This window comes from Vicugna pacos, unplaced genomic scaffold (assembly GCF_048564905.1).
Source record: "Vicugna pacos unplaced genomic scaffold, VicPac4 scaffold_195, whole genome shotgun sequence".
Taxonomy (NCBI): Eukaryota; Metazoa; Chordata; class Mammalia; order Artiodactyla; family Camelidae; genus Vicugna; species Vicugna pacos.
The window spans coordinates 450,372-477,875 of record NW_027328874.1 but is presented as its reverse complement, the minus strand read 5'-3'; the positions used below and the strand labels follow the sequence as shown (position 1 = coordinate 477,875).

The following is a 27,504-nucleotide window of genomic DNA, read 5'->3' as shown; positions in this document are numbered from 1 at the left end:
ATATTACCTGACCAGTAGAGATGAAGAAGAACAGTAAAAGAAACAGGAAGTACCATTTTCAGTTCCAAAGATATTGAAGGCGCAAAAGATAAGCTTTCAAACAACTAGTCTGCAAAACGCTATCCAGAACAAGTGTTGAAAATGAAGGTCAGGAAAACACTGAAGAACACCAGTGTCTCAGAATCACAAAAGGCAGAATACCAGAAAAGGGGAAGAGAAAGTCTCAACACGAGCCAAAAATATCAGGAAACTCAATGGTTGTGATAATAACAGGGCTAAAATTCAGTCCTTAGCAGACTAGATAATGCAGAGGGACGCGTGAATGACTGTGAAGACAGGGGAAGAGAAAAACCTCGGTCAGAAGCAGACATAGGAAAGCAAGTGCCAACAAATGGAAACATTGCAGTTGAACCCTGGGTTAAGACAGGGCATGAAAGAATAGAAATCATGAGTCCCAGATGGAAAAGCAAGAGATAAAGAAACAAAAAGTGTCTGAAAATTTATCTGTAGAAAAATCAGACTGAAACTTGCTGAAAGCCAAGAAAGAATCATCTATGCGAATTCAGGAATTACACAGCATCCGAAGGAGGTGGAATCCCAATAGACCTACCAGCAGCTGTATGATTCAAATCAACAAAGTTCACGAATATCCGAGTGATTTAAAATGCACCTGGAGGAAACAACATAGTCACAAGGAAACCTCCAGAGGGGTTTCAGCTGATATCTCGGCAGCAATATTGCAGGACAGGGAGGAGTGCCAGGACACAGACCATATCCTGAATGGCCAAATGCTGCCACCTAGGGTAGCCTATGCCACATGAACACCATTTCAAATAACGGCAGAGCTAGAGAATTCTACAGACCGGCAAATCTTAAAAGAATTCAGCAGTTCAAAAGTTTTTCTAAAAGAAAGGTTGAGAAAACTCCCCTGAATAGAAAAGCAGCAAGATGGAATGGAAAGAAGAAACCATTATTGGAAATGCAAGAAGAGCATGTGTGGCAGAGAAGAAAGAAGAAGAACTTAAGGAGGACATCAAAACCCTAAAGATGGGAGAGGGAAGCAGGAAATCATAGGTGATTGGAAGCACTCTCTTAAGTGAATCAGCTTATTTGACTCTGTTTGAAGCGAAAGGAGAGATGCATGGCCTGACGTGTTTGCAAAACAAGCGAGAAGAAGACCAACAAAGAATCAAACCAACAAACCAGCACCAAAATGGTATGGTTGGCTGACATATACAAAGGGAACCATGATTATTCAAAAGAAAATACTCAAGGTGAGGTCAAGGGTCATTCAGAACGCATCGACCCAGTATCGTGGCTTGCATGTACTCAGCACACTTGTATTCGGAAATCAGAAGCGTGCATTCATATTCGTAAATTTTGATTCATAAGAGCATATCGTGACCTAACACTAATGCCGATTTGGAATCAAATGGACTCCTAGTCCGTGATGTAGACTTGTATGTCTTCCAACAGGATGAAGGAATGCCATATTCTAGGCTACGTAGAGAAGAAATGTAAGAAGCCTATAACAAAGGCAAGTAGCTCTGCCAAAGTGTACTAAGTGCAAAAGAGACCGACAGCAAAGTGCACATTGGGGTTGGTTTCATTTCTTGGAATTTCAGCCCCCATGAATCCAATGGATCCATGTCCTGAGAGTGTGGGTGTTTCAGCAGAAATCAGGCGACGCATATGTATTCCGGGTGTACGGATATTATAGGAACATAAGTCTCCTTTAGTGGGTCCCTGTGTACTGTGAACTGTTAGAAAGTTTAAAGACGTGTGAAACCATCAACTGAAAAGGGACACACTTCCCTCCATTGGTACGGTGCATAGAGCTCTGAACAAAAGGAAAGAGGGAAGAAGAAAGGCCCATGGGACGCTAGTGGGTAGAATCACATTTACCTTAGGAACCTCTCGTCGGATGCAGCCCCTCCCCCAACACTGACAAGATGCAGCAGCCATTGGGGATGGCAGTTAGCGGTTGGATTCCAGGTGGAATGTTGGTGTTTACCGCGAGGCTTGTTGTGGCTGTTGGATCCTAGGTAACCGGGCAGAGTTCTGTGGGTGGATCAGTGTGATGGAGGGGCTGCCGCCCTCTGTGGAGCTTGGCTTAGGTCTTTGGTCCGGGAAGCTGTGTAAGTTCGAGATACTGCTGCTGCCCAAAGACCTGAGGTCACAGGTCAGTTTCCAGAACCTGAAAGGGCAGACAGTGGAAGATCTGCCTGTCATCAGCTTACTGGTCAGGCTCCGAGGTACTTTCAGACTTGCCCAGTCCTGGTGAAGTCGACTTTAGGGGAGACACGAAGAGAAGCTGGCCGGTAAGCTGGCTGCACGGATTGAGGAGAGATGCGAACACATGGATGAGAGATGTTCTGCTACAATGGAGAATACTGGCGTGGAGACAGCTGTAGAGGATACCAGGCTCAAAAGACATTCATGAGACATATTGAAACTCACTGATACAGGCAGAAACATACGGAGTGCCAACGTGGACTTGAGGAAGTTCCTCAATTCTCTTCTCCAATAACGGGTCCAAGGTCCCTGACGTCTGAAGGAGAAGAAATGGCAGAGATGATCAAAACGCTCCTGTTCTTGGAAGAGGTCGTGAGAATCCACACGTCCCAAGGGGCATTCCCAAGCCATTCAGACCAAAATTCAACAAGCCCAGGTAAGCCTTTTCCCAGGTTTGGGCCTAGCTAGTGAGCACTTGCCCTTGCCTCCCCTCCACTCAGGCATCCATTTTGAAGGATCAGTACCTGAGCTGCAATGAAGCCATTACGAGAAGAGCAAGCCCCTCCTAGAATCAGAGTTCCTCCAGCTTCACTCTCTGTGAACAACAGTGAACACCTTCAAGGTCAAATAGTCTCGGCTGAAATAGATAAAATTGAATACTTAGCTCACACCTAGAAACGATGTCCTTCTGCTAGATTCAGCAAATGTTGTGTTTATCTCTTCCCTGGGGTGAAGGGAGTGTGGTAAGTGAGGGGAATCTTTGACTGAACATGAATCTGTATTAGGCTTCAGTTTTTCAAGACAGTGAAGGTAAATAGTACAAGTCAGAAAGTGAACTGAACTGTAAAAGTCGCCAATGACATTAAAGACACAGCTTATGTGGATGGTCTTTCACTTGAGTCAAGCCCCCGGGGGCACTATATCATGGGGGTGCAGACTTGGTTGCGTTAAATGGCTTTAAACTACAGGATCGGATGATTAAGCGTTCTCAACACTGATAGAAAAACACCTGGTTCTCAATAGACTAGCATAACTGCAGCAGGATTCTCCTAGCTAGAATGCCTCTAGGTGCTTTTGGATTCAAACCTAAATGTATATATTTGGTTTGTTTCCTCTTGTATTTTCCTAGAGAGGGATGTTACCCCTTGAAATGCCAACATTGGCCAGTAGGTGTCATTGGGATACAGGGCACCACATGCACAAGTGTATCCAAGGTTGGGGGTTATTCCATGTTTCCAAAAGTTATTTCATGGTTCCTGTTGGTTTCGGAGGCTTCAACCTTAAAGAGCTGACATGACCCCTTGAACAGTTTGGACTGCTAGTTTGCATTCTATCTGTCTAGCTTTTCCGTAGAGCTGACACAATGTTACCAAAATTGACAAGTCTGGCTTCTAGGTCGATTTAGTGTGTTTCAAAATATAACTCCATTTTCGTATAACTCCCAAAACATGTAAATGAGTTCTGTTAAACTTCTTAAAGACTGCAAATGGGATATCAACACAATGTCAAAAATAGTTGTCTTCGGACAATCCCTCCCACCACGGCTGTATAGAAACAAAGAGCTAAGCAAATATCACATTTCTGTGAAATGTATCTGGATAGTGTTGATTCATCGATGCCCAGTTGGCAGAGAAGAAGTGCAACCTGCACTCAAACTCGCTCCCATGTACAGAGCAATGGAAACATCCACTCACCCAGCCCTTAGCATAGGACACTGGCAGAAGAGAGGTCTGTTACTCCCAAAAACAGGATGAGGCCTCAGGACACCTGGAAGCAGGAGAATGTAAAGCAGGGAATGGAAACCAGTGCAGGTTCGGACCCCTGGTGATGGAGCAACAAGGGTGAAACTCTGTTTAACTTGGACGCACACTCTCAAGCGGACAGGAGACATGGGTTTGAAGGTGATGTGCTGAGATTTACAAGAGTGCACAGCAGATGCTTGGCTGAGAGAACTCAAAGAAACCAGCGCAAAATATCCCCACAGTTAATTCTGAGACCAAGATCCCAGCTGCCAAATTTGAGGTAGCAGAGGCAATTGTCAGTGAGGCATAGAGCTACGGATGATGGCACACGCTGAGTCTCAGGGATCTGGAGTGCGTTGTGGGATGTGGTGGGTCGAATCAAGAGAGCAAACCGAACTGTGTACCAATAATAAATCAACCACACTGGTCGCGCGGTTGCGATTACCGATATGTCCCATGGCCACACCCAGTACATCTGCAGGACCAGGGACCAATTGGGAATTTTGCCAATAGAGCACGTGTGGGGCTGAATCAGAGATATCGTGCATCTGGTCTGAGGGATCCAGGGGGCCTTGAATTTGAAATCAGAATGAAAAGCCTTAGGATATGCTACATTCATAACCTGGGCTGGGATTATGGTTTGGTTTGAGTCACAGGATGCGCAACAACTCTGTGGTTGCCTTCGTGCACCCGTGCCACAAGGATGAGAGGACAAGGGAGAGTGGTCCAAGTCCACAGCGTGAGAAGAGGAAGCATTCCCTTCAGCACTATCTCCCAAAAGCGGATGCTACATTTTGGATGGCACCGGCACGGTACGGCACCTAGGACAACAAGGAAGGTCTGCGGGATCATTCCAGCAGGCCCTGATATGTGACATCCATAGATATGCTTCCACTGGTGTTTCTGTAGACAGAGAAGCTCTGGAAAGAACTCATTTCATTGGGACATTCCCGTGGCAATAAAAAGCAGAAGAGCACTCTCAGTTTGCTGTTTTGGAAACACTCCAAAATGACATAGAGAAGAATGCAGAGCTGAGAACTTTTAGAAGCTTCATTTCCACAAGAGGAAGTGTCCTGTGCACTTTCAGAAGTGTGAGATAAGTATAATCAAAATGAAGTTATGCTAATCGAAGTATTATGGGTTGTTCACCACAACTAATGCAACACCAGCAATTGGAGATATACCAAACAACACACACAGGTACAGGTTATGGCATCAATGCCTAGGAGAAATTGTCCTCACAGAAATCCCATGGAATTGCGTAGAGACAAGAGTCTAAAATTTTCAATTAACAAAGCCCTAGAAGTCTACATTAGATACCTGATATTACCTGACCAGTAGAGATGAAGAAGAACAGTAAAAGAAACAGGAAGTACCATTTTCAGTTCCAAAGATATTGAAGGCGCAAAAGATAAGCTTTCAAACAACTAGTCTGCAAAACGCTATCCAGAACAAGTGTTGAAAATGAAGGTCAGGAAAACACTGAAGAACACCAGTGTCTCAGAATCACAAAAGGCAGAATACCAGAAAAGGGGAAGAGAAAGTCTCAACACGAGCCAAAAATATCAGGAAACTCAATGGTTGTGATAATATCAGGGCTAAAATTCAGTCCTTAGCAGACTAGATAATGCAGAGGGACGCGTGAATGACTGTGAAGACAGGGGAAGAGAAAAACCTCGGTCAGAAGCAGACATAGGAAAGCAAGTGCCAACAAATGGAAACATTGCAGTTGAACCCTGGGTTAAGACAGGGCATGAAAGAATAGAAATCATGAGTCCCAGATGGAAAAGCAAGAGATAAAGAAACAAAAAGTGTCTGAAAATTTATCTGTAGAAAAATCAGACTGAAACTTGCTGAAAGCCAAGAAAGAATCATCTATGCGAATTCAGGAATTACACAGCATCCGAAGGAGGTGGAATCCCAATAGACCTACCAGCAGCTGTATGATTCAAATCAACAAAGTTCACGAATATCCGAGTGATTTAAAATGCACCTGGAGGAAACAACATAGTCACAAGGAAACCTCCAGAGGGGTTTCAGCTGATATCTCGGCAGCAATATTGCAGGACAGGGAGGAGTGCCAGGACACAGACCATATCCTGAATGGCCAAATGCTGCCACCTAGGGTAGCCTATGCCACATGAACACCATTTCAAATAACGGCAGAGCTAGAGAATTCTACAGACCGGCAAATCTTAAAAGAATTCAGCAGTTCAAAAGTTTTTCTAAAAGAAAGGTTGAGAAAACTCCCCTGAATAGAAAAGCAGCAAGATGGAATGGAAAGAAGAAACCATTATTGGAAATGCAAGAAGAGCATGTGTGGCAGAGAAGAAAGAAGAAGAACTTAAGGAGGACATCAAAACCCTAAAGATGGGAGAGGGAAGCAGGAAATCATAGGTGATTGGAAGCACTCTCTTAAGTGAATCAGCTTATTTGACTCTGTTTGAAGCGAAAGGAGAGATGCATGGCCTGACGTGTTTGCAAAACAAGCGAGAAGAAGACCAACAAAGAATCAAACCAACAAACCAGCACCAAAATGGTATGGTTGGCTGACATATACAAAGGGAACCATGATTATTCAAAAGAAAATACTCAAGGTGAGGTCAAGGGTCATTCAGAACGCATCGACCCAGTATCGTGGCTTGCATGTACTCAGCACACTTGTATTCGGAAATCAGAAGCGTGCATTCATATTCGTAAATTTTGATTCATAAGAGCATATCGTGACCTAACACTAATGCCGATTTGGAATCAAATGGACTCCTAGTCCGTGATGTAGACTTGTATGTCTTCCAACAGGATGAAGGAATGCCATATTCTAGGCTACGTAGAGAAGAAATGTAAGAAGCCTATAACAAAGGCAAGTAGCTCTGCCAAAGTGTACTAAGTGCAAAAGAGACCGACAGCAAAGTGCACATTGGGGTTGGTTTCATTTCTTGGAATTTCAGCCCCCATGAATCCAATGGATCCATGTCCTGAGAGTGTGGGTGTTTCAGCAGAAATCAGGCGACGCATATGTATTCCGGGTGTACGGATATTATAGGAACATAAGTCTCCTTTAGTGGGTCCCTGTGTACTGTGAACTGTTAGAAAGTTTAAAGACGTGTGAAACCATCAACTGAAAAGGGACACACTTCCCTCCATTGGTACGGTGCATAGAGCTCTGAACAAAAGGAAAGAGGGAAGAAGAAAGGCCCATGGGACGCTAGTGGGTAGAATCACATTTACCTTAGGAACCTCTCGTCGGATGCAGCCCCTCCCCCAACACTGACAAGATGCAGCAGCCATTGGGGATGGCAGTTAGCGGTTGGATTCCAGGTGGAATGTTGGTGTTTACCGCGAGGCTTGTTGTGGCTGTTGGATCCTAGGTAACCGGGCAGAGTTCTGTGGGTGGATCAGTGTGATGGAGGGGCTGCCGCCCTCTGTGGAGCTTGGCTTAGGTCTTTGGTCCGGGAAGCTGTGTAAGTTCGAGATACTGCTGCTGCCCAAAGACCTGAGGTCACAGGTCAGTTTCCAGAACCTGAAAGGGCAGACAGTGGAAGATCTGCCTGTCATCAGCTTACTGGTCAGGCTCCGAGGTACTTTCAGACTTGCCCAGTCCTGGTGAAGTCGACTTTAGGGGAGACACGAAGAGAAGCTGGCCGGTAAGCTGGCTGCACGGATTGAGGAGAGATGCGAACACATGGATGAGAGATGTTCTGCTACAATGGAGAATACTGGCGTGGAGACAGCTGTAGAGGATACCAGGCTCAAAAGACATTCATGAGACATATTGAAACTCACTGATACAGGCAGAAACATACGGAGTGCCAACGTGGACTTGAGGAAGTTCCTCAATTCTCTTCTCCAATAACGGGTCCAAGGTCCCTGACGTCTGAAGGAGAAGAAATGGCAGAGATGATCAAAACGCTCCTGTTCTTGGAAGAGGTCGTGAGAATCCACACGTCCCAAGGGGCATTCCCAAGCCATTCAGACCAAAATTCAACAAGCCCAGGTAAGCCTTTTCCCAGGTTTGGGCCTAGCTAGTGAGCACTTGCCCTTGCCTCCCCTCCACTCAGGCATCCATTTTGAAGGATCAGTACCTGAGCTGCAATGAAGCCATTACGAGAAGAGCAAGCCCCTCCTAGAATCAGAGTTCCTCCAGCTTCACTCTCTGTGAACAACAGTGAACACCTTCAAGGTCAAATAGTCTCGGCTGAAATAGATAAAATTGAATACTTAGCTCACACCTAGAAACGATGTCCTTCTGCTAGATTCAGCAAATGTTGTGTTTATCTCTTCCCTGGGGTGAAGGGAGTGTGGTAAGTGAGGGGAATCTTTGACTGAACATGAATCTGTATTAGGCTTCAGTTTTTCAAGACAGTGAAGGTAAATAGTACAAGTCAGAAAGTGAACTGAACTGTAAAAGTCGCCAATGACATTAAAGACACAGCTTATGTGGATGGTCTTTCACTTGAGTCAAGCCCCCGGGGGCACTATATCATGGGGGTGCAGACTTGGTTGCGTTAAATGGCTTTAAACTACAGGATCGGATGATTAAGCGTTCTCAACACTGATAGAAAAACACCTGGTTCTCAATAGACTAGCATAACTGCAGCAGGATTCTCCTAGCTAGAATGCCTCTAGGTGCTTTTGGATTCAAACCTAAATGTATATATTTGGTTTGTTTCCTCTTGTATTTTCCTAGAGAGGGATGTTACCCCTTGAAATGCCAACATTGGCCAGTAGGTGTCATTGGGATACAGGGCACCACATGCACAAGTGTATCCAAGGTTGGGGGTTATTCCATGTTTCCAAAAGTTATTTCATGGTTCCTGTTGGTTTCGGAGGCTTCAACCTTAAAGAGCTGACATGACCCCTTGAACAGTTTGGACTGCTAGTTTGCATTCTATCTGTCTAGCTTTTCCGTAGAGCTGACACAATGTTACCAAAATTGACAAGTCTGGCTTCTAGGTCGATTTAGTGTGTTTCAAAATATAACTCCATTTTCGTATAACTCCCAAAACATGTAAATGAGTTCTGTTAAACTTCTTAAAGACTGCAAATGGGATATCAACACAATGTCAAAAATAGTTGTCTTCGGACAATCCCTCCCACCACGGCTGTATAGAAACAAAGAGCTAAGCAAATATCACATTTCTGTGAAATGTATCTGGATAGTGTTGATTCATCGATGCCCAGTTGGCAGAGAAGAAGTGCAACCTGCACTCACTCGCTCCCATGTACAGAGCAATGGAAACATCCACTCACCCAGCCCTTAGCATAGGACACTGGCAGAAGAGAGGTCTGTTACTCCCAAAAACAGGATGAGGCCTCAGGACACCTGGAAGCAGGAGAATGCAAAGCAGGGAATGGAAACCAGTGCAGGTTCGGACCCCTGGTGATGGAGCAACAAGGGTGAAACTCTGTTTAACTTGGACGCACACTCTCAAGCGGACAGGAGACATGGGTTTGAAGGTGATGTGCTGAGATTTACAAGAGTGCACAGCAGATGCTTGGCTGAGAGAACTCAAAGAAACCAGCGCAAAATATCCCCACAGTTAATTCTGAGACCAAGATCCCAGCTGCCAAATTTGAGGTAGCAGAGGCAATGGTCAGTGAGGCATAGAGCTACGGATGATGGCACACGCTGAGTCTCAGGGATCTGGAGTGCGTTGTGGGATGTGGTGGGTCGAATCAAGAGAGCAAACTGAACTGTGTACCAATAATAAATCAACCACACTGGTCGCGCGGTTGCGATTACCGATATGTCCCATGGCCACACCCAGTACATCTGCAGGACCAGGGACCAATTGGGAATTTTGCCAATAGAGCACGTGTGGGGCTGAATCAGAGATATCGTGCATCTGGTCTGAGGGATCCAGGGGGCCTTGAATTTGAAATCAGAATGAAAAGCCTTAGGATATGCTACATTCATAACCTGGGCTGGGATTATGGTTTGGTTTGAGTCACAGGATGCGCAACAACTCTGTGGTTGCCTTCGTGCACCCGTGCCACAAGGATGAGAGGACAAGGGAGAGTGGTCCAAGTCCACAGCGTGAGAAGAGGAAGCATTCCCTTCAGCACTATCTCCCAAAAGCGGATGCTACATTTTGGATGGCACCGGCACGGTACGGCACCTAGGACAACAAGGAAGGTCTGCGGGATCATTCCAGCAGGCCCTGATATGTGACATCCATAGATATGCTTCCACTGGTGTTTCTGTAGACAGAGAAGCTCTGGAAAGAACTCATTTCATTGGGACATTCCCGTGGCAATAAAAAGCAGAAGAGCACTCTCAGTTTGCTGTTTTGGAAACACTCCAAAATGACATAGAGAAGAATGCAGAGCTGAGAACTTTTAGAAGCTTCATTTCCACAAGAGGAAGTGTCCTGTGCACTTTCAGAAGTGTGAGATAAGTATAATCAAAATGAAGTTATGCTAATCGAAGTAGTATGGGTTGTTCACCACAACTAATGCAACACCAGCAATTGGAGATATACCAAACAACACACACAGGTACAGGTTATGGCATCAATGCCTAGGAGAAATTGTCCTCACAGAAATCCCATGGAATTGCGTAGAGACAAGAGTCTAAAATTTTCAATTAACAAAGCCCTAGAAGTCTACATTAGATACCTGATATTACCTGACCAGTAGAGATGAAGAAGAACAGTAAAAGAAACAGGAAGTACCATTTTCAGTTCCAAAGATATTGAAGGCGCAAAAGATAAGCTTTCAAACAACTAGTCTGCAAAACGCTATCCAGAACAAGTGTTGAAAATGAAGGTCAGGAAAACACTGAAGAACACCAGTGTCTCAGAATCACAAAAGGCAGAATACCAGAAAAGGGGAAGAGAAAGTCTCAACACGAGCCAAAAATATCAGGAAACTCAATGGTTGTGATAATATCAGGGCTAAAATTCAGTCCTTAGCAGACTAGATAATGCAGAGGGACGCGTGAATGACTGTGAAGACAGGGGAAGAGAAAAACCTCGGTCAGAAGCAGACATAGGAAAGCAAGTGCCAACAAATGGAAACATTGCAGTTGAACCCTGGGTTAAGACAGGGCATGAAAGAATAGAAATCATGAGTCCCAGATGGAAAAGCAAGAGATAAAGAAACAAAAAGTGTCTGAAAATTTATCTGTAGAAAAATCAGACTGAAACTTGCTGAAAGCCAAGAAAGAATCATCTATGCGAATTCAGGAATTACACAGCATCCGAAGGAGGTGGAATCCCAATAGACCTACCAGCAGCTGTATGATTCAAATCAACAAAGTTCACGAATATCCGAGTGATTTAAAATGCACCTGGAGGAAACAACATAGTCACAAGGAAACCTCCAGAGGGGTTTCAGCTGATATCTCGGCAGCAATATTGCAGGACAGGGAGGAGTGCCAGGACACAGACCATATCCTGAATGGCCAAATGCTGCCACCTAGGGTAGCCTATGCCACATGAACACCATTTCAAATAACGGCAGAGCTAGAGAATTCTACAGACCGGCAAATCTTAAAAGAATTCAGCAGTTCAAAAGTTTTTCTAAAAGAAAGGTTGAGAAAACTCCCCTGAATAGAAAAGCAGCAAGATGGAATGGAAAGAAGAAACCATTATTGGAAATGCAAGAAGAGCATGTGTGGCAGAGAAGAAAGAAGAAGAACTTAAGGAGGACATCAAAACCCTAAAGATGGGAGAGGGAAGCAGGAAATCATAGGTGATTGGAAGCACTCTCTTAAGTGAATCAGCTTATTTGACTCTGTTTGAAGCGAAAGGAGAGATGCATGGCCTGACGTGTTTGCAAAACAAGCGAGAAGAAGACCAACAAAGAATCAAACCAACAAACAAGCACCAAAATGGTATGGTTGGCTGACATATACAAAGGGAACCATGATTATTCAAAAGAAAATACTCAAGGTGAGGTCAAGGGTCATTCAGAACGCATCGACCCAGTATCGTGGCTTGCATGTACTCAGCACACTTGTATTCGGAAATCAGAAGCGTGCATTCATATTCGTAAATTTTGATTCATAAGAGCATATCGTGACCTAACACTAATGCCGATTTGGAATCAAATGGACTCCTAGTCCGTGATGTAGACTTGTATGTCTTCCAACAGGATGAAGGAATGCCATATTCTAGGCTACGTAGAGAAGAAATGTAAGAAGCCTATAACAAAGGCAAGTAGCTCTGCCAAAGTGTACTAAGTGCAAAAGAGACCGACAGCAAAGTGCACATTGGGGTTGGTTTCATTTCTTGGAATTTCAGCCCCCATGAATCCAATGGATCCATGTCCTGAGAGTGTGGGTGTTTCAGCAGAAATCAGGCGACGCATATGTATTCCGGGTGTACAGATATTATAGGAACATAAGTCTCCTTTAGTGGGTCCCTGTGTATTGTGAACTGTTAGAAAGTTTAAAGACGTGTGAAACCATCAACTGAAAAGGGACACACTTCCCTCCATTGGTACGGTGCATAGAGCTCTGAACAAAAGGAAAGAGGGAAGAAGAAAGGCCCATGGGACGCTAGTGGGTAGAATCACATTTACCTTAGGAACCTCTCGTCGGATGCAGCCCCTCCCCCAACACTGACAAGATGCAGCAGCCATTGGGGATGGCAGTTAGCGGTTGGATTCCAGGTGGAATGTTGGTGTTTACCGCGAGGCTTGTTGTGGCTGTTGGATCCTAGGTAACCGGGCAGAGTTCTGTGGGTGGATCAGTGTGATGGAGGGGCTGCCGCCCTCTGTGGAGCTTGGCTTAGGTCTTTGGTCCGGGAAGCTGTGTAAGTTCGAGATACTGCTGCTGCCCAAAGACCTGAGGTCACAGGTCAGTTTCCAGAACCTGAAAGGGCAGACAGTGGAAGATCTGCCTGTCATCAGCTTACTGGTCAGGCTCCGAGGTACTTTCAGACTTGCCCAGTCCTGGTGAAGTCGACTTTAGGGGAGACACGAAGAGAAGCTGGCCGGTAAGCTGGCTGCACGGATTGAGGAGAGATGCGAACACATGGATGAGAGATGTTCTGCTACAATGGAGAATACTGGCGTGGAGACAGCTGTAGAGGATACCAGGCTCAAAAGACATTCATGAGACATATTGAAACTCACTGATACAGGCAGAAACATACGGAGTGCCAACGTGGACTTGAGGAAGTTCCTCAATTCTCTTCTCCAATAACGGGTCCAAGGTCCCTGACGTCTGAAGGAGAAGAAATGGCAGAGATGATCAAAACGCTCCTGTTCTTGGAAGAGGTCGTGAGAATCCACACGTCCCAAGGGGCATTCCCAAGCCATTCAGACCAAAATTCAACAAGCCCAGGTAAGCCTTTTCCCAGGTTTGGGCCTAGCTAGTGAGCACTTGCCCTTGCCTCCCCTCCACTCAGGCATCCATTTTGAAGGATCAGTACCTGAGCTGCAATGAAGCCATTACGAGAAGAGCAAGCCCCTCCTAGAATCAGAGTTCCTCCAGCTTCACTCTCTGTGAACAACAGTGAACACCTTCAAGGTCAAATAGTCTCGGCTGAAATAGATAAAATTGAATACTTAGCTCACACCTAGAAACGATGTCCTTCTGCTAGATTCAGCAAATGTTGTGTTTATCTCTTCCCTGGGGTGAAGGGAGTGTGGTAAGTGAGGGGAATCTTTGACTGAACATGAATCTGTATTAGGCTTCAGTTTTTCAAGACAGTGAAGGTAAATAGTACAAGTCAGAAAGTGAACTGAACTGTAAAAGTCGCCAATGACATTAAAGACACAGCTTATGTGGATGGTCTTTCACTTGAGTCAAGCCCCCGGGGGCACTATATCATGGGGGTGCAGACTTGGTTGCGTTAAATGGCTTTAAACTACAGGATCGGATGATTAAGCGTTCTCAACACTGATAGAAAAACACCTGGTTCTCAATAGACTAGCATAACTGCAGCAGGATTCTCCTAGCTAGAATGCCTCTAGGTGCTTTTGGATTCAAACCTAAATGTATATATTTGGTTTGTTTCCTCTTGTATTTTCCTAGAGAGGGATGTTACCCCTTGAAATGCCAACATTGGCCAGTAGGTGTCATTGGGATACAGGGCACCACATGCACAAGTGTATCCAAGGTTGGGGGTTATTCCATGTTTCCAAAAGTTATTTCATGGTTCCTGTTGGTTTCGGAGGCTTCAACCTTAAAGAGCTGACATGACCCCTTGAACAGTTTGGACTGCTAGTTTGCATTCTATCTGTCTAGCTTTTCCGTAGAGCTGACACAATGTTACCAAAATTGACAAGTCTGGCTTCTAGGTCGATTTAGTGTGTTTCAAAAAATAACTCCATTTTCGTATAATTCCCAAAACATGTAAATGAATTCTGTTAAACTTCTTAAAGACTGCAAATGGGATATCAACACAATGTCAAAAATAGTTGTCTTCGGACAATCCCTCCCACCACGGCTGTATAGAAACAAAGAGCTAAGCAAATATCACATTTCTGTGAAATGTATCTGGATAGTGTTGATTCATCGATGCCCAGTTGGCAGAGAAGAAGTGCAACCTGCACTCACTCGCTCCCATGTACAGAGCAATGGAAACATCCACTCACCCAGCCCTTAGCATAGGACACTGGCCGAAGAGAGGTCTGTTACTCCCAAAGACAGGATGAGGCCTCAGGACACCTGGAAGCAGGAGAATGCAAAGCAGGGAATGGAAACCAGTGCAGGTTCGGACCCCTGGTGATGGAGCAACAAGGGTGAAACTCTGTTTAACTTGGACGCACACTCTCAAGCGGACAGGAGACATGGGTTTGAAGGTGATGTGCTGAGATTTACAAGAGTGCACAGCAGATGCTTGGCTGAGAGAACTCAAAGAAACCAGCGCAAAATATCCCCACAGTTAATTCTGAGACCAAGATCCAAGCTGCCAAATTTGAGGTAGCAGAGGCAATGGTCAGTGAGGCATAGAGCTACGGATGATGGCACACGCTGAGTCTCAGGGATCTGGAGTGCGTTGTGGGATGTGGTGGGTCGAATCAAGAGAGCAAACCGAACTGTGTACCAATAATAAATCAACCACACTGGTCGCGCGGTTGCGATTACCGATATGTCCCATGGCCACACCCAGTACATCTGCAGGACCAGGGACCAATTGGGAATTTTGCCAATAGAGCACGTGTGGGGCTGAATCAGAGATATCGTGCATCTGGTCTGAGGGATCCAGGGGGCCTTGAATTTGAAATCAGAATGAAAAGCCTTAGGATATGCTACATTCATAACCTGGGCTGGGATTATGGTTTGGTTTGAGTCACAGGATGCGCAACAACTCTGTGGTTGCCTTCGTGCACCCGTGCCACAAGGATGAGAGGACAAGGGAGAGTGGTCCAAGTCCACAGCGTGAGAAGAGGAAGCATTCCCTTCAGCACTATCTCCCAAAAGCGGATGCTACATTTTGGATGGCACCGGCACGGTACGGCACCTAGGACAACAAGGAAGGTCTGCGGGATCATTCCAGCAGGCCCTGATATGTGACATCCATAGATATGCTTCCACTGGTGTTTCTGTAGACAGAGAAGCTCTGGAAAGAACTCATTTCATTGGGACATTCCCGTGGCAATAAAAAGCAGAAGAGCACTCTCAGTTTGCTCTTTTGGAAACACTCCAAAATGACATAGAGAAGAATGCAGAGCTGAGAACTTTTAGAAGCTTCATTTCCACAAGAGGAAGTGTCCTGTGCACTTTCAGAAGTGTGAGATAAGTATAATCAAAATGAAGTTATGCTAATCGAAGTAGTATGGGTTGTTCACCACAACTAATGCAACACCAGCAATTGGAGATATACCAAACAACACACACAGGTACAGGTTATGGCATCAATGCCTAGGAGAAATTGTCCTCACAGAAATCCCATGGAATTGCGTAGAGACAAGAGTCTAAAATTTTCAATTAACAAAGCCCTAGAAGTCTACATTAGATACCTGATATTACCTGACCAGTAGAGATGAAGAAGAACAGTAAAAGAAACAGGAAGTACCATTTTCAGTTCCAAAGATATTGAAGGCGCAAAAGATAAGCTTTCAAACAACTAGTCTGCAAAACGCTATCCAGAACAAGTGTTGAAAATGAAGGTCAGGAAAACACTGAAGAACACCAGTGTCTCAGAATCACAAAAGGCAGAATACCAGAAAAGGGGAAGAGAAAGTCTCAACACGAGCCAAAAATATCAGGAAACTCAATGGTTGTGATAATATCAGGGCTAAAATTCAGTCCTTAGCAGACTAGATAATGCAGAGGGACGCGTGAATGACTGTGAAGACAGGGGAAGAGAAAAACCTCGGTCAGAAGCAGACATAGGAAAGCAAGTGCCAACAAATGGAAACATTGCAGTTGAACCCTGGGTTAAGACAGGGCATGAAAGAATAGAAATCATGAGTCCCAGATGGAAAAGCAAGAGATAAAGAAACAAAAAGTGTCTGAAAATTTATCTGTAGAAAAATCAGACTGAAACTTGCTGAAAGCCAAGAAAGAATCATCTATGCGAATTCAGGAATTACACAGCATCCGAAGGAGGTGGAATCCCAATAGACCTACCAGCAGCTGTATGATTCAAATCAACAAAGTTCACGAATATCCGAGTGATTTAAAATGCACCTGGAGGAAACAACATAGTCACAAGGAAACCTCCAGAGGGGTTTCAGCTGATATCTCGGCAGCAATATTGCAGGACAGGGAGGAGTGCCAGGACACAGACCATATCCTGAATGGCCAAATGCTGCCACCTAGGGTAGCCTATGCCACATGAACACCATTTCAAATAACGGCAGAGCTAGAGAATTCTACAGACCGGCAAATCTTAAAAGAATTCAGCAGTTCAAAAGTTTTTCTAAAAGAAAGGTTGAGAAAACTCCCCTGAATAGAAAAGCAGCAAGATGGAATGGAAAGAAGAAACCATTATTGGAAATGCAAGAAGAGCATGTGTGGCAGAGAAGAAAGAAGAAGAACTTAAGGAGGACATCAAAACCCTAAAGATGGGAGAGGGAAGCAGGAAATCATAGGTGATTGGAAGCACTCTCTTAAGTGAATCAGCTTATTTGACTCTGTTTGAAGCGAAAGGAGAGATGCATGGCCTGACGTGTTTGCAAAACAAGCGAGAAGAAGACCAACAAAGAATCAAACCAACAAACCAGCACCAAAATGGTATGGTTGGCTGACATATACAAAGGGAACCATGATTATTCAAAAGAAAATACTCAAGGTGAGGTCAAGGGTCATTCAGAACGCATCGACCCAGTATCGTGGCTTGCATGTACTCAGCACACTTGTATTCGGAAATCAGAAGCGTGCATTCATATTCGTAAATTTTGATTCATAAGAGCATATCGTGACCTAACACTAATGCCGATTTGGAATCAAATGGATTCCTAGTCCGTGATGTAGACTTGTATGTCTTCCAACAGGATGAAGGAATGCCATATTCTAGGCTACGTAGAGAAGAAATGTAAGAAGCCTATAACAAAGGCAAGTAGCTCTGCCAAAGTGTACTAAGTGCAAAAGAGACCGACAGCAAAGTGCACATTGGGGTTGGTTTCATTTCTTGGAATTTCAGCCCCCATGAATCCAATGGATCCATGTCCTGAGAGTGTGGGTGTTTCAGCAGAAATCAGGCGACGCATATGTATTCCGGGTGTACGGATATTATAGGAACATAAGTCTCCTTTAGTGGGTCCCTGTGTACTGTGAACTGTTAGAAAGTTTAAAGACGTGTGAAACCATCAACTGAAAAGGGACACACTTCCCTCCATTGGTACGGTGCATAGAGCTCTGAACAAAAGGAAAGAGGGAAGAAGAAAGGCCCATGGGACGCTAGTGGGTAGAATCACATTTACCTTAGGAACCTCTCGTCGGATGCAGCCCCTCCCCCAACACTGACAAGATGCAGCAGCCATTGGGGATGGCAGTTAGCGGTTGGATTCCAGGTGGAATGTTGGTGTTTACCGCGAGGCTTGTTGTGGCTGTTGGATCCTAGGTAACCGGGCAGAGTTCTGTGGGTGGATCAGTGTGATGGAGGGGCTGCCGCCCTCTGTGGAGCTTGGCTTAGGTCTTTGGTCCGGGAAGCTGTGTAAGTTCGAGATACTGCTGCTGCCCAAAGACCTGAGGTCACAGGTCAGTTTCCAGAACCTGAAAGGGCAGACAGTGGAAGATCTGCCTGTCATCAGCTTACTGGTCAGGCTCCGAGGTACTTTCAGACTTGCCCAGTCCTGGTGAAGTCGACTTTAGGGGAGACACGAAGAGAAGCTGGCCGGTAAGCTGGCTGCACGGATTGAGGAGAGATGCGAACACATGGATGAGAGATGTTCTGCTACAATGGAGAATACTGGCGTGGAGACAGCTGTAGAGGATACCAGGCTCAAAAGACATTCATGAGACATATTGAAACTCACTGATACAGGCAGAAACATACGGAGTGCCAACGTGGACTTGAGGAAGTTCCTCAATTCTCTTCTCCAATAACGGGTCCAAGGTCCCTGACGTCTGAAGGAGAAGAAATGGCAGAGATGATCAAAACGCTCCTGTTCTTGGAAGAGGTCGTGAGAATCCACACGTCCCAAGGGGCATTCCCAAGCCATTCAGACCAAAATTCAACAAGCCCAGGTAAGCCTTTTCCCAGGTTTGGGCCTAGCTAGTGAGCACTTGCCCTTGCCTCCCCTCCACTCAGGCATCCATTTTGAAGGATCAGTACCTGAGCTGCAATGAAGCCATTACGAGAAGAGCAAGCCCCTCCTAGAATCAGAGTTCCTCCAGCTTCACTCTCTGTGAACAACAGTGAACACCTTCAAGGTCAAATAGTCTCGGCTGAAATAGATAAAATTGAATACTTAGCTCACACCTAGAAACGATGTCCTTCTGCTAGATTCAGCAAATGTTGTGTTTATCTCTTCCCTGGGGTGAAGGGAGTGTGGTAAGTGAGGGGAATCTTTGACTGAACATGAATCTGTATTAGGCTTCAGTTTTTCAAGACAGTGAAGGTAAATAGTACAAGTCAGAAAGTGAACTGAACTGTAAAAGTCGCCAATGACATTAAAGACACAGCTTATGTGGATGGTCTTTCACTTGAGTCAAGCCCCCGGGGGCACTATATCATGGGGGTGCAGACTTGGTTGCGTTAAATGGCTTTAAACTACAGGATCGGATGATTAAGCGTTCTCAACACTGATAGAAAAACACCTGGTTCTCAATAGACTAGCATAACTGCAGCAGGATTCTCCTAGCTAGAATGCCTCTAGGTGCTTTTGGATTCAAACCTAAATGTATATATTTGGTTTGTTTCCTCTTGTATTTTCCTAGAGAGGGATGTTACCCCTTGAAATGCCAACATTGGCCAGTAGGTGTCATTGGGATACAGGGCACCACATGCACAAGTGTATCCAAGGTTGGGGGTTATTCCATGTTTCCAAAAGTTATTTCATGGTTCCTGTTGGTTTCGGAGGCTTCAACCTTAAAGAGCTGACATGACCCCTTGAACAGTTTGGACTGCTAGTTTGCATTCTATCTGTCTAGCTTTTCCGTAGAGCTGACACAATGTTACCAAAATTGACAAGTCTGGCTTCTAGGTCGATTTAGTGTGTTTCAAAATATAACTCCATTTTCGTATAACTCCCAAAACATGTAAATGAGTTCTGTTAAACTTCTTAAAGACTGCAAATGGGATATCAACACAATGTCAAAAATAGTTGTCTTCGGACAATCCCTCCCACCACGGCTGTATAGAAACAAAGAGCTAAGCAAATATCACATTTCTGTGAAATGTATCTGGATAGTGTTGATTCATCGATGCCCAGTTGGCAGAGAAGAAGTGCAACCTGCACTCACTCGCTCCCATGTACAGAGCAATGGAAACATCCACTCACCCAGCCCTTAGCATAGGACACTGGCAGAAGAGAGGTCTGTTACTCCCAAAAACAGGATGAGGCCTCAGGACACCTGGAAGCAGGAGAATGCAAAGCAGGGAATGGAAACCAGTGCAGGTTCGGACCCCTGGTGATGGAGCAACAAGGGTGAAACTCTGTTTAACTTGGACGCACACTCTCAAGCGGACAGGAGACATGGGTTTGAAGGTGATGTGCTGAGATTTACAAGAGTGCACAGCAGATGCTTGGCTGAGAGAACTCAAAGAAACCAGCGCAAAATATCCCCACAGTTAATTCTGAGACCAAGATCCCAGCTGCCAAATTTGAGGTAGCAGAGGCAATGGTCAGTGAGGCATAGAGCTACGGATGATGGCACACGCTGAGTCTCAGGGATCTGGAGTGCGTTGTGGGATGTGGTGGGTCGAATCAAGAGAGCAAACCGAACTGTGTACCAATAATAAATCAACCACACTGGTCGCGCGGTTGCGATTACCGATATGTCCCATGGCCACACCCAGTACATCTGCAGGACCAGGGACCAATTGGGAATTTTGCCAATAGAGCACGTGTGGGGCTGAATCAGAGATATCGTGCATCTGGTCTGAGGGATCCAGGGGGCCTTGAATTTGAAATCAGAATGAAAAGCCTTAGGATATGCTACATTCATAACCTGGGCTGGGATTATGGTTTGGTTTGAGTCACAGGATGCGCAACAACTCTGTGGTTGCCTTCGTGCACCCGTGCCACAAGGATGAGAGGACAAGGGAGAGTGGTCCAAGTCCACAGCGTGAGAAGAGGAAGCATTCCCCTCAGCACTATCTCCCAAAAGCGGATGCTACATTTTGGATGGCACCGGCACGGTACGGCACCTAGGACAACAAGGAAGGTCTGCGGGATCATTCCAGCAGGCCCTGATATGTGACATCCATAGATATGCTTCCACTGGTGTTTCTGTAGACAGAGAAGCTCTGGAAAGAACTGATTTCATTGGGACATTCCCGTGGCAATAAAAAGCAGAAGAGCACTCTCAGTTTGCTCTTTTGGAAACACTCCAAAATGACATAGAGAAGAATGCAGAGCTGAGAACTTTTAGAAGCTTCATTTCCACAAGAGGAAGTGTCCTGTGCACTTTCAGAAGTGTGAGATAAGTATAATCAAAATGAAGTTATGCTAATCGAAGTAGTATGGGTTGTTCACCACAACTAATGCAACACCAGCAATTGGAGATATACCAAACAACACACACAGGTACAGGTTATGGCATCAATGCCTAGGAGAAATTGTCCTCACAGAAATCCCATGGAATTGCGTAGAGACAAGAGTCTAAAATTTTCAATTAACAAAGCCCTAGAAGTCTACATTAGATACCTGATATTACCTGACCAGTAGAGATGAAGAAGAACAGTAAAAGAAACAGGAAGTACCATTTTCAGTTCCAAAGATATTGAAGGCGCAAAAGATAAGCTTTCAAACAACTAGTCTGCAAAACGCTATCCAGAACAAGTGTTGAAAATGAAGGTCAGGAAAACACTGAAGAACACCAGTGTCTCAGAATCACAAAAGGCAGAATACCAGAAAAGGGGAAGAGAAAGTCTCAACACGAGCCAAAAATATCAGGAAACTCAATGGTTGTGATAATATCAGGGCTAAAATTCAGTCCTTAGCAGACTAGATAATGCAGAGGGACGCGTGAATGACTGTGAAGACAGGGGAAGAGAAAAACCTCGGTCAGAAGCAGACATAGGAAAGCAAGTGCCAACAAATGGAAACATTGCAGTTGAACCCTGGGTTAAGACAGGGCATGAAAGAATAGAAATCATGAGTCCCAGATGGAAAAGCAAGAGATAAAGAAACAAAAAGTGTCTGAAAATTTATCTGTAGAAAAATCAGACTGAAACTTGCTGAAAGCCAAGAAAGAATCATCTATGCGAATTCAGGAATTACACAGCATCCGAAGGAGGTGGAATCCCAATAGACCTACCAGCAGCTGTATGATTCAAATCAACAAAGTTCACGAATATCCGAGTGATTTAAAATGCACCTGGAGGAAACAACATAGTCACAAGGAAACCTCCAGAGGGGTTTCAGCTGATATCTCGGCAGCAATATTGCAGGACAGGGAGGAGTGCCAGGACACAGACCATATCCTGAATGGCCAAATGCTGCCACCTAGGGTAGCCTATGCCACATGAACACCATTTCAAATAACGGCAGAGCTAGAGAATTCTACAGACCGGCAAATCTTAAAAGAATTCAGCAGTTCAAAAGTTTTTCTAAAAGAAAGGTTGAGAAAACTCCCCTGAATAGAAAAGCAGCAAGATGGAATGGAAAGAAGAAACCATTATTGGAAATGCAAGAAGAGCATGTGTGGCAGAGAAGAAAGAAGAAGAACTTAAGGAGGACATCAAAACCCTAAAGATGGGAGAGGGAAGCAGGAAATCATAGGTGATTGGAAGCACTCTCTTAAGTGAATCAGCTTATTTGACTCTGTTTGAAGCGAAAGGAGAGATGCATGGCCTGACGTGTTTGCAAAACAAGCGAGAAGAAGACCAACAAAGAATCAAACCAACAAACAAGCACCAAAATGGTATGGTTGGCTGACATATACAAAGGGAACCATGATTATTCAAAAGAAAATACTCAAGGTGAGGTCAAGGGTCATTCAGAACGCATCGACCCAGTATCGTGGCTTGCATGTACTCAGCACACTTGTATTCGGAAATCAGAAGCGTGCATTCATATTCGTAAATTTTGATTCATAAGAGCATATCGTGACCTAACACTAATGCCGATTTGGAATCAAATGGACTCCTAGTCCGTGATGTAGACTTGTATGTCTTCCAACAGGATGAAGGAATGCCATATTCTAGGCTACGTAGAGAAGAAATGTAAGAAGCCTATAACAAAGGCAAGTAGCTCTGCCAAAGTGTACTAAGTGCAAAAGAGACCGACAGCAAAGTGCACATTGGGGTTGGTTTCATTTCTTGGAATTTCAGCCCCCATGAATCCAATGGATCCATGTCCTGAGAGTGTGGGTGTTTCAGCAGAAATCAGGCGACGCATATGTATTCCGGGTGTACGGATATTATAGGAACATAAGTCTCCTTTAGTGGGTCCCTGTGTACTGTGAACTGTTAGAAAGTTTAAAGACGTGTGAAACCATCAACTGAAAAGGGACACACTTCCCTCCATTGGTACGGTGCATAGAGCTCTGAACAAAAGGAAAGAGGGAAGAAGAAAGGCCCATGGGACGCTAGTGGGTAGAATCACATTTACCTTAGGAACCTCTCGTCGGATGCAGCCCCTCCCCCAACACTGACAAGATGCAGCAGCCATTGGGGATGGCAGTTAGCGGTTGGATTCCAGGTGGAATGTTGGTGTGAACCGCGAGGCTTGTTGTGGCTGTTGGATCCTAGGTAACCGGGCAGAGTTCTGTGGGTGGATCAGTGTGATGGAGGGGCTGCCGCCCTCTGTGGAGCTTGGCTTAGGTCTTTGGTCCAGGAAGCTGTGTAAGTTCGAGATACTGCTGCTGCCCAAAGACCTGAGGTCACAGGTCAGTTTCCAGAACCTGAAAGGGCAGACAGTGGAAGATCTGCCTGTCATCAGCTTACTGGTCAGGCTCCGAGGTACTTTCAGACTTGCCCAGTCCTGGTGAAGTCGACTTTAGGGGAGACACGAAGAGAAGCTGGCCGGTAAGCTGGCTGCACGGATTGAGGAGAGATGCGAACACATGGATGAGAGATGTTCTGCTACAATGGAGAATACTGGCGTGGAGACAGCTGTAGAGGATACCAGGCTCAAAAGACATTCATGAGACATATTGAAACTCACTGATACAGGCAGAAACTTACGGAGTGCCAACGTGGACTTGAGGAAGTTCCTCAATTCTCTTCTCCAATAACGGGTCCAAGGTCCCTGACGTCTGAAGGAGAAGAAATGGCAGAGATGATCAAAACGCTCCTGTTCTTGGAAGAGGTCGTGAGAATCCACACGTCCCAAGGGGCATTCCCAAGCCATTCAGACCAAAATTCAACAAGCCCAGGTAAGCCTTTTCCCAGGTTTGGGCCTAGCTAGTGAGCACTTGCCCTTGCCTCCCCTCCACTCAGGCATCCATTTTGAAGGATCAGTACCTGAGCTGCAATGAAGCCATTACGAGAAGAGCAAGCCCCTCCTAGAATCAGAGTTCCTCCAGCTTCACTCTCTGTGAACAACAGTGAACACCTTAAAGGTCAAATAGTCTCGGCTGAAATAGATAAAATTGAATACTTAGCTCACACCTAGAAACGATGTCCTTCTGCTAGATTCAGCAAATGTTGTGTTTATCTCTTCCCTGGGGTGAAGGGAGTGTGGTAAGTGAGGGGAATCTTTGACTGAACATGAATCTGTATTAGGCTTCAGTTTTTCAAGACAGTGAAGGTAAATAGTACAAGTCAGAAAGTGAACTGAACTGTAAAAGTCGCCAATGACATTAAAGACACAGCTTATGTGGATGGTCTTTCACTTGAGTCAAGCCCCCGGGGGCACTATATCATGGGGGTGCAGACTTGGTTGCGTTAAATGGCTTTAAACTACAGGATCGGATGATTAAGCGTTCTCAACACTGATAGAAAAACACCTGGTTCTCAATAGACTAGCATAACTGCAGCAGGATTCTCCTAGCTAGAATGCCTCTAGGTGCTTTTGGATTCAAACCTAAATGTATATATTTGGTTTGTTTCCTCTTGTATTTTCCTAGAGAGGGATGTTACCCCTTGAAATGCCAACATTGGCCAGTAGGTGTCATTGGGATACAGGGCACCACATGCACAAGTGTATCCAAGGTTGGGGGTTATTCCATGTTTCCAAAAGTTATTTCATGGTTCCTGTTGGTTTCGGAGGCTTCAACCTTAAAGAGCTGACATGACCCCTTGAACAGTTTGGACTGCTAGTTTGCATTCTATCTGTCTAGCTTTTCCGTAGAGCTGACACAATGTTACCAAAATTGACAAGTCTGGCTTCTAGGTCGATTTAGTGTGTTTCAAAATATAACTCCATTTTCGTATAACTCCCAAAACATGTAAATGAGTTCTGTTAAACTTCTTAAAGACTGCAAATGGGATATCAACACAATGTCAAAAATAGTTGTCTTCGGACAATCCCTCCCACCACGGCTGTATAGAAACAAAGAGCTAAGCAAATATCACATTTCTGTGAAATGTATCTGGATAGTGTTGATTCATCGATGCCCAGTTGGCAGAGAAGAAGTGCAACCTGCACTCACTCGCTCCCATGTACAGAGCAATGGAAACATCCACTCACCCAGCCCTTAGCATAGGACACTGGCCGAAGAGAGGTCTGTTACTCCCAAAGACAGGATGAGGCCTCAGGACACCTGGAAGCAGGAGAATGCAAAGCAGGGAATGGAAACCAGTGCAGGTTCGGACCCCTGGTGATGGAGCAACAAGGGTGAAACTCTGTTTAACTTGGACGCACACTCTCAAGTGGACAGGAGACATGGGTTTGAAGGTGATGTGCTGAGATTTACAAGAGTGCACAGCAGATGCTTGGCTGAGAGAACTCAAAGAAACCAGCGCAAAATATCCCCACAGTTAATTCTGAGACCAAGATCCCAGCTGCCAAATTTGAGGTAGCAGAGGCAATGGTCAGTGAGGCATAGAGCTACGGATGATGGCACACGCTGAGTCTCAGGGATCTGGAGTGCGTTGTGGGATGTGGTGGGTCGAATCAAGAGAGCAAACCGAACTGTGTACCAATAATAAATCAACCACACTGGTCGCGCGGTTGCGATTACCGATATGTCCCATGGCCACACCCAGTACATCTGCAGGACCAGGGACCAATTGGGAATTTTGCCAATAGAGCACGTGTGGGGCTGAATCAGAGATATCGTGCATCTGGTCTGAGGGATCCAGGGGGCCTTGAATTTGAAATCAGAATGAAAAGCCTTAGGATATGCTACATTCATAACCTGGGCTGGGATTATGGTTTGGTTTGAGTCACAGGATGCGCAACAACTCTGTGGTTGCCTTCGTGCACCCGTGCCACAAGGATGAGAGGACAAGGGAGAGTGGTCCAAGTCCACAGCGTGAGAAGAGGAAGCATTCCCTTCAGCACTATCTCCCAAAAGCGGATGCTACATTTTGGATGGCACCGGCACGGTACGGCACCTAGGACAACAAGGAAGGTCTGCGGGATCATTCCAGCAGGCCCTGATATGTGACATCCATAGATATGCTTCCACTGGTGTTTCTGTAGACAGAGAAGCTCTGGAAAGAACTGATTTCATTGGGACATTCCCGTGGCAATAAAAAGCAGAAGAGCACTCTCAGTTTGCTGTTTTGGAAACACTCCAAAATGACATAGAGAAGAATGCAGAGCTGAGAACTTTTAGAAGCTTCATTTCCACAAGAGGAAGTGTCCTGTGCACTTTCAGAAGTGTGAGATAAGTATAATCAAAATGAAGTTATGCTAATCGAAGTATTATGGGTTGTTCACCACAACTAATGCAACACCAGCAATTGGAGATATACCAAACAACACACACAGGTACAGGTTATGGCATCAATGCCTAGGAGAAATTGTCCTCACAGAAATCCCATGGAATTGCGTAGAGACAAGAGTCTAAAATTTTCAATTAACAAAGCCCTAGAAGTCTACATTAGATACCTGATATTACCTGACCAGTAGAGATGAAGAAGAACAGTAAAAGAAACAGGAAGTACCATTTTCAGTTCCAAAGATATTGAAGGCGCAAAAGATAAGCTTTCAAACAACTAGTCTGCAAAACGCTATCCAGAACAAGTGTTGAAAATGAAGGTCAGGAAAACACTGAAGAACACCAGTGTCTCAGAATCACAAAAGGCAGAATACCAGAAAAGGGGAAGAGAAAGTCTCAACACGAGCCAAAAATATCAGGAAACTCAATGGTTGTGATAATATCAGGGCTAAAATTCAGTCCTTAGCAGACTAGATAATGCAGAGGGACGCGTGAATGACTGTGAAGACAGGGGAAGAGAAAAACCTCGGTCAGAAGCAGACATAGGAAAGCAAGTGCCAACAAATGGAAACATTGCAGTTGAACCCTGGGTTAAGACAGGGCATGAAAGAATAGAAATCATGAGTCCCAGATGGAAAAGCAAGAGATAAAGAAACAAAAAGTGTCTGAAAATTTATCTGTAGAAAAATCAGACTGAAACTTGCTGAAAGCCAAGAAAGAATCATCTATGCGAATTCAGGAATTACACAGCATCCGAAGGAGGTGGAATCCCAATAGACCTACCAGCAGCTGTATGATTCAAATCAACAAAGTTCACGAATATCCGAGTGATTTAAAATGCACCTGGAGGAAACAACATAGTCACAAGGAAACCTCCAGAGGGGTTTCAGCTGATATCTCGGCAGCAATATTGCAGGACAGGGAGGAGTGCCAGGACACAGACCATATCCTGAATGGCCAAATGCTGCCACCTAGGGTAGCCTATGCCACATGAACACCATTTCAAATAACGGCAGAGCTAGAGAATTCTACAGACCGGCAAATCTTAAAAGAATTCAGCAGTTCAAAAGTTTTTCTAAAAGAAAGGTTGAGAAAACTCCCCTGAATAGAAAAGCAGCAAGATGGAATGGAAAGAAGAAACCATTATTGGAAATGCAAGAAGAGCATGTGTGGCAGAGAAGAAAG

At 44.9% G+C, this 27,504-nt stretch overlaps 3 long non-coding RNA genes across 4 annotated transcripts; all 3 read right to left on the bottom strand.

Annotated features, from left to right (window-relative positions):
• Positions 1 to 2,227: 2,227 nt before the first annotated feature.
• On the bottom strand, positions 2,228 to 4,002 carry LOC140695309 (uncharacterized). Its single transcript, XR_012071015.1, has 4 exons — positions 3,930 to 4,002; positions 2,760 to 2,872; positions 2,461 to 2,551; positions 2,228 to 2,330 (listed from the first exon to the last, which is right to left on the bottom strand). It is a non-coding gene; the product is annotated as an uncharacterized lncRNA (long non-coding RNA).
• A 3,423-nt stretch (positions 4,003 to 7,425) lies between these two features.
• Positions 7,426 to 9,302, bottom strand: LOC140695308 (uncharacterized). Its single transcript, XR_012071014.1, has 4 exons — positions 9,228 to 9,302; positions 8,060 to 8,172; positions 7,761 to 7,851; positions 7,426 to 7,630 (listed from the first exon to the last, which is right to left on the bottom strand). It is a non-coding gene; the product is annotated as an uncharacterized lncRNA (long non-coding RNA).
• Positions 9,303 to 23,323: 14,021 nt separating this feature from the next.
• Positions 23,324 to 24,179, bottom strand: LOC140695306 (uncharacterized). Of its 2 annotated transcripts, none has more exons than XR_012071011.1 (3): positions 23,954 to 24,179; positions 23,655 to 23,745; positions 23,324 to 23,524 (listed from the first exon to the last, which is right to left on the bottom strand). It is a non-coding gene; the product is annotated as an uncharacterized lncRNA (long non-coding RNA). The 2 variants fall into 2 exon arrangements; XR_012071012.1 differs by having other exon boundaries at positions 23,362 to 23,572.
• Between the last annotated feature and the right edge of the window lie 3,325 nt (positions 24,180 to 27,504).